The following is an 8338-nucleotide window of genomic DNA, read 5'->3' on the forward strand; positions in this document are numbered from 1 at the left end:
ACAGGTAAGGTATACTCGTCTCCATTAACCGGTTGGTTAATAAAAGTAAGCTGTTAAAACTTCATTTTTAATTCTTAAACTAGTTCTAATTTGATAGAACGAAACACACCTTTATATCTTTCATCTTTAAATAAGCAATCATCTGTCAATTAAACTGAATCTCAATTTTAATATATATTTGATACCACACGGTATACACGTTATTAAGTACGTCAGGTAAGACATTGAAGTGACAATCTATCCATATTGGTGTAAACAAGTCATTAAGTATACAGATAAGACGTAATTAAAGTGGCAGTCTATCCATACAGTATATGAGTGTGTAAACAAGTTATATAAAGTACTACAGGTAAGACACAATTAAAGTGGCAGTCTATCCATACAGAATATGGGTGTGTAACCAAGTTATTAAGTACTACAGGTAAAGCATAATTAAAGTGACAGTCTATCTATACAGTATATGAGTGTGTAAACAAGTTATTAAGTACTACAAGTATGACATAATTAAAGTGACAATCTATCCATACAGAATATGGGTGTGTAGACAAGTTATTAAGTACTACAGGTAAAGCATAATTAAAGTGACAGTCTATCTATACAGTATATGAGTGTGTAAACAAGTTATTAAGTACTACAAGTATGACATAATTAAAGTGACAATCTATCCGTACAGTAGTACAGGTAAGACACAATTAAAGTGAAAATCTATCCGTACAGTAGTACAGGTAAGACACAATTAAAGTGACAATCTATCCGTACAGTAGTACAGGTAAGACACAATTAAAGTGACAATCTATCCATACAATATATGGGTGTTTAAAACAAGTTGTACTTCAGGTAAGACATAATTAAAGTGACAATCTATCTGTACAGTATATGAGTAGTTTACAGTAAACAGTTAAAGTAAGGATATATTCATATAGTAGGCTATATGGACAATGTAAACAGTAAACAAGTTATTTAGTTCGTCAGGTAATTAAAGCGAGAATGTATTTTGACTGTGGGTTGCAATTTGTATAAACTATCCAAACCTGTTCCAGATGTATACAGGTCACAATTCTATAGAATACAATTACTGCTTATCACTGAGCGACGTCTGGTCATTATCAAGCAATGATGTGGTGATTTAACGTGCACTCAACTCAATCGTATATTTTATTTCAATAAGTCGCCTGTGCAAAGGAATTTTAGTCGTGTTGCGAAAATTCCCCGGATCCCCGGGGCGAATCAACGGGGTTACTGGCAGGCAACTGATGTACTAATGGTATCGAATCAATGGCACTTGAATTAATCACCGACCTTACGGTCTAAAGAAGAGCACGTTTCAGATTATTCGACCACAAATCATGTAATGACATGAATTATTAATACATGACTAACTCTGCAATACATTGAATAAATAAACCGGAAATGGGATGTGCCATCGAGTCCGCAATCGAGTCTCTAAAAATCAAAAATAAAAAAAAAACCACAGTGGGCAACACACAATCCCATTGATAAAACACGTTTTAATTTAAGGTATCTCTGGTACGAGGTGATATTATTCCATTCAACAAACTTTATCTACCTTCTGTAAACTGTAGTCATAGCAACCAGAAACCCGACTCCTCAAGAATGTTACATACGCGATTTACCTAGTCTTTAATCTATTAACCTCGTATCATGGTTATCCAGTACTATGATATGATACATGTGGCGTGAGGTAATTCACCTTGAAGTGTAGGTATATCCTCCTAGACTCCTTCCACTTATCATCTCTCAAAGACGTCTTGCTTTAATTATTATAAAATCTGGGGGTATAAATCAACCCTGGGTGTTAAAAATAGAAAGATAAAGTGATTTAGTTGATATATAACATTCTAAATACTATTAACAGCTAATTTAAGTTTCCATCAAAAGCTTAACAATATTAGGCTTCCATACAAATTTTGTCTTGAAGCAAACAATCACATAATATTAGGAAGAGCGTAGCCTGTTGTTAGTTCCATAACAAAATCATTTTACATAATATTTTAAAGCTGAAAATGTACGTACTATTTTAATGTAAAGCCGATTATTATTATCTATTTCTATACTATTTTAATATAAAGACTTTTATACTATTTTAATATAAATACTTTTATATAAAAACTTTTATATTATTTTAATATAAAGACTTTTATACTATTTCAATATAAAGACTTATATACTATTTTAATATAAAAACTTTTATATAAAGACTTATATACTATTTTAATATAAAAACTTTTATACTATTTTAATATAAAAACTTTTATACTATTTTAATATAGAGATTTTATACTATTTTAATATAATGACTTTTATACTATTTCAATATAAAGACTTTATACTATTTTAATATAAAAACTTTTGTACTATTTTAATATAAAGACTTTTAATGCAGACTTTTATACTATTTTAATATAAAGACCCTTTACACTATTTTAATATAAAGACTTTTATACTATTTTAATATAAAAACTTTTATACTATTTTAATATAAAGACTGTTATACTATCATACTGTATAATATACTGTTATTACTATCTAATTAATAAAGAAAGCATTGCGATGCCACTCCAGCGGAAGCGGGCGTTACACATCCGGGGTGTTCTCATCCAGCTCAAAATATTGATTAAGGGGATTAAGGGTTTAGGGCTGGGGGATTATGGTCTGTAGCTGAAATGTGTTCACCTAATTAGATATGGATTAACCGTTTAATAAGTGTCATGTGAACTGTGTTTAATAAGTGTCATGTGAACTGTGTTTAATGAGTGATTTTTTTTACAACAAACCACGTAGAGGGCTGGCACAGCAAATTAAATAAGCTTGTTGGCCATCCCCATCCGAATATCTATAAACTTGTTACTGTGCTGAAAAGAGAGCAGACGCTGACTGAAATAAGAATTGTACAGCTCAGTGCTAACGGCATTTCCAGGCCAAAGAAGAAAGCCTACCGTGAACTAGAAGAGAGACTTCAAGCATTGAAAGATCAGTTCCGAAATGGTCAAAGAGACATCATGCTTTATGCAGATGCGGTATCTCATCTTGTCTATTTAGAGTAAAAAGTATGAAATGTTTACGTGCCCATATGAAATATATATTTTTAATGTTGATGCTCATTTCATAGTGCTATTTAGTTATTTATTTTTTATATTAAGTTTTTCCATTTACATTAAAAGTGTTAAAATAAACATGTTTTACTATAATAAATGTTGAATAAAACATTATCAAGTGATTTTGTTTTACTATTAGGTTTAACCTAATTAAATAAACAGTGCCCAATGTGAAACAGACTACAGCTAATCCTTCTTTAGAAATTCCAATTAACACCTTAGTCACGCTAACATGATTATTTAAGTTTTGAGCTGGGTGAGAATGACCCACACAGCCACGGTAGAACTTGACGTTAAATGATGTTATTTCTCACGTATATAAATGATAACAGAATTATTATTTTACAGTAACACATATTTAGTATATTTGTCAAAAGCAATATTGATAAGTTAATGCAAATACATAATAAATGAATAATTCACTAGTAAGTATAAACAAGCTGTCCGATATGTATAAATTGTATATTGCTGATCGTATAAATTATTATCTGAATTCATATATGCAGTTGTATAATTATGTGATTTGTATATAGAAACTATATTAATTTAAAAAAAAAATAAAACAACCTGAAACTAGACACAAAAACCAGACAAATGTTGGCTAATGTAAACTTCAAATGTCTATAAAACTTGGATTATTAATGTTCTATCGATTTAAATATTTATTAGACCAATATATATTAGTAATTGCGACTGTATCAACAACAAATAAAAATCCAACAACAAAAAGACCCAACCCGAAATCAGACAAAAGTCAGACAAATGATGGCTAATGTAAACTTCAAATGTCTACAAAACTTGAATTATTAATGATCGATCGATTTAAATAATTATTAGACCAATACATATTACTAAATGCGACTGTATCAAAGACTTTTATACTGGGATATTGCCCTTTTGTGTTTTCAATAACACAGTTATACAAATCAGTTATAAAATATTTCGATTAAATATAGATGCATGTGCTGGAGGTCATAGTTTTCAGTTATTTCCAGACACACAAAGAGTGAACCAAGGTTAGAATATGTATATCTATTTATAAATACCGTATTAAGTGGCTACCGGATTTATCACCAGTAAAACATCCAATGTCAGTAATTAAACAGCAGTTTTGTTAAATATATCATTTCTGTTAACGCTTGAACACAGCATGTACCATCGGAGCTATCAGTACTCACCTTCATAATACAAACTCTATAAGTTAAAATGTAGCATTTACCTATACTTTAAACTCAACAATTGTGTATTTCAAAAGCCACCTAAAAACGAAAATTTGGGTTTAAAGTGAAAGTTTAAAATGATTTATGTCAATTACAAAGTTACTATTACATTTAATTAAAGGAACAACCGTTCAGAATTAATCTCAAATACACATTGATTTAATAGATCTATCCTGTTTCAAGTTGTCCCCATTTGCAGTTTACATTATTTGAATTGACATAGCACCTTATCTGCAACTGTTATAAGATTAAACATTACCATATATTGTAATAATTTCCTTATTTACCATCTAACACTGTTCAGTCCATATTTTGTTTAAATGTGTGTAATGATTTATTTTTGGTCAGCGTTATTCGTAACCACAGTGTTTACGAATAGCGATTACCTTATAAATACTTTATTTATGAATAAAGGGCAATCTCAGATACAGTATTTGTAAGGATTATCGTAACCCAACCCATATTTTAAACTCCAGCAAATTCGTAAACTTAACTCTACCCAAACCTTAGCGTAACCCTAACTCTACCCAAACCCTAGCGTAACCCTAACTCTACCCAAACCCTAGCGTAACCCTAACCCTACTATGGTCATCTATAACCTATTTCATTATTTCTTATTGGCTTTCGTGAAAAAAAAATGACCAATAAACTCAAACAGCCTATAAGAGTAACCTCGACAACACTTCTGACATTAGCCTTTTCGGAACAAGTAACAAGTATTTCTATATTATTGTCAACCTATTCAATCAGCTACAATGAGTCCAGATAAATAGAGAATTGTGCCAAGGTTGTGGTTATTCAGTAATGTTTAACTGTCTTTGAGAACGACCTTGACTTGGGATTACTTTGTATATGAGGCATATAGGAGAAGAGTTGTGTAAATAATATGTATATAAAGTATCTGAGCAGATGTTGAGATAAACTATAATAATAAATACTAAAACCAGATACATATACACACCAGTAAACAGGTAGATTTACCCCAAACAACCCCCACAAATATATATATAACCACTGTCTACCCATGCCCCACACAACTACAGGTAGCTTTTACATTCTTGAAACAAAACCCAATACTCCCCACACTCTACCCACACCCACCATTAAGAGACAGACCACCAAATATTTCCCATTGAATTGACTTCAATGTTAATTTAAAGTTCCGTACCAAATCTCACATACACCCTCAAATCTACACACACTCACTCTCAGATCACCAGGTAAGTGTTTGATAAAGACGGGAGAACTCTCGTTGAAACGTCGCTCAAATAAACCCTTCAAGTAACTTGTATTCCATATAATGGTGTCATGTGTTCTATATAGGCTTGTCGAAAAAGTATCGACCCAAATTTATTCCCCGCAATATATCCGAAAGATATTACAATAATTTTATAAAATTATTAAAATAGTTAATATAGATTACATTTTATACAGAAGTGGACAACAAAGCACATGTTACTTATTATCAAACTTTGCGAATCATTCAAGTTAAAACATCAAAACTCGTGAATTCAAATTATCAGACATACTAGTTTTCTACAAATTTCGGTCTGTGATATTTTTGTTTATAATTTATTGTTAGTTAACCATCAATAATACTGCAGAACCGTCAGTGGTCTGCTTTCAATTTTCGAGACTAATTCCCCACCAATACGTTTCGGGATGGTAATAAATTATATAATTATCTACACCCCACGTTGTCTGTTACAATTCATTAAGTGTTAATGGTCATGTAATGGTAATATTGGGTAAACTTAGAAAATCAGATTAATTATACACTAACGGGTGGTTGATGGAATTCTGAACGTTCAAATTAGACTGACCAGAGTAAAATCATGGACCTTATAATATTATAATGTATTATAAGGTCCATGGTAAAATCAAGGCTTCTCCTGACGAATGGTGCAGCTCAGTCCACTGATCGCATCCCTCACTCCCTACAGAAATACACAGGTCACAATTACATGGATTACAATTACTTTGCGACGTTTGGACTAGGCTTTTCTAGTCTTTATTAAGAAATGATATTCCATTAATGAGTTTGGCGGCCACACTCCCTATAGAAAGGTCACACAACCTATTAAGGACCTGGGAAGCTGCTGGAACCCGTTATTCCCCCCCCCACCCCTTCTCCCCACCCCTTCTCCCCACCCCTTCTCCCCAAACTAACACAACGCACCTGTCTCACAAAGACAGATAACTCTATTTGTTTATTCACATATAAATATGGCTGCCGATTTATATTGTAGATACCTCATGGATTATTCTCTTAAATGAATATCTTAAAATAATTAAAAATACAAAAATAATTTCCCACACCATTCTTAATAGTCACAATGAAATTAGAGAATACTATAAACAAAATACAGCTTATGTCTAATTAGGCACACTGTATGTATTAATTAGTAAATTATACAGCCCCCCCCCCCTTCTAGGAAGACCTATTGTAAATGTTTAAAATTGTATGCAAAATATAGTTAACTGTAAGTAGTCACAGTGTTCAGGTCTACAGACATTTTAATATTATTATAATAAGGAGAATAAAATAGCCTACTAACCGTATTATTCCGCGGGGAATTTTATTGGTTTTCCCAGGAAAGTGGTGGAAACCCCCTTTCTGATTTTTTTAATAGCTAAAGATTTGGAATCATTGAATAAAATGAATAAAACTAATTCGAATGTGAATGATTAGGCACAAACTGGAGCTGTGTATATCTCTTAATTATAGAACAACGGCTTTTATAATCAGAGGCCTGTTTCACGAAATTTTAACTAAGATAAAATATAAATTTTAGTAATTTGATTGGAATATTAGATTGATTTTAGTGCTTAGTCAATCAAAACTGAAGTATCTACTAAAATTTGGATTTTATCTTTAGTTAAGATTTCGAGAAACAGGGCCCAGTTCTCTCGCAGTCTTACAATCTGAGAGAATTCCACTCCACCAGGTGTATCTTTAAAGGCGATGTAATAAGATCCAGCAATTTAAGGAGTTGTATAATATTTATCATAAACGAATAAATGAATCTTCTCAGATTTTTGTTGTTTTTGGCCGACAAAATCCACAAAATGATGGGAGTTTTGTATGTATTAGTGGATACCCTGACTAAACCATCAGTAATTTGGCATGCTGTCAGATTTCTTTCTGCGTCGAGATTGGAAAAGACGGATGAGAAAACTTCTAAAGTTTCTGGCAATCTAAAAATTAAAATAAAATGTGTTCCTACCTTTAAAGCACCATACGTTAACTCAGTGAAACCGTAATTGTACCTTTAATGTACCTATAGAAGTTCCTAGACTAGAAAAAAAACAAAAAAAGCAAACTTCACACAATCCACGAAAACGTGTAGTCGAAAGACGAAAACACACTGCTTTACGCATGCGTCACGTCTGGTTCGATATCTGCTTACTAATAATATCCGGCCGGTAACATCGTAGAACAAGTCTTATTATGGCTCACCGGTAGCTTCCATCATATCTACACCCTTCTACCGTTTACATTATATATACATGACGTCACGGCACGCGCCGACACGTGCCACGCGCTCTGAGAACAGGCGTGCTTTTTAGATGTACCAGACGGGGCTTCTAATACCGACGTGTAAACAGTATGAAGTTCTTGCTCTCCAGACTATCAGAACGAATGGAATGGAATAATAATACTATGAATAGTTTCGTTTAGATTTCAAAAGAAATGAGTGATATAATTTGGAAGTGAAATTGTTCCTCTAACAAGATAAAAATACATCTGATAACGGGGTTTAGATGTATTTTCGTCACAATCTGACGAAACCAAATAGAACCAGTAGAAACCAAATTCCAAATCCTCTCAGCTGTTTATAAAAGATAAAGGTTACTGATAGCCTAATAGTTAGTAGCAAACTCCAACAGGTTATATATAGCCTAAAGACAGGCCTATACAATTCTCTTAACGGAATCAGAGCAGGAGAACTGTTATGCGTGTGAGATAACTATATAACAAGGCCTATAATAGCTATTATT

At 32.3% G+C, this 8338-nt stretch overlaps 1 protein-coding gene across 1 annotated transcript in view; it reads right to left on the reverse strand.

Moving 5' to 3' along the window:
* The window catches only part of LOC126825133 (tripartite motif-containing protein 45), a 51536-nt gene extending 43813 nt beyond the window's left edge, over positions 1–7723 (reverse strand). Inside the window, exon 1 of the mRNA XM_050554632.2 lies at positions 7564–7723. The gene's annotated coding sequence lies outside the window, so the exon portion shown is untranslated. The remainder of the gene's footprint in view (positions 1–7563) is intronic.
* Between the last annotated feature and the right edge of the window lie 615 nt (positions 7724–8338).

The sequence above is a fragment of the Patella vulgata genome, chromosome 6 (assembly GCF_932274485.2).
Source record: "Patella vulgata chromosome 6, xgPatVulg1.2, whole genome shotgun sequence".
Lineage (NCBI taxonomy): Eukaryota > Metazoa > Mollusca > Gastropoda > Patellidae > Patella > Patella vulgata.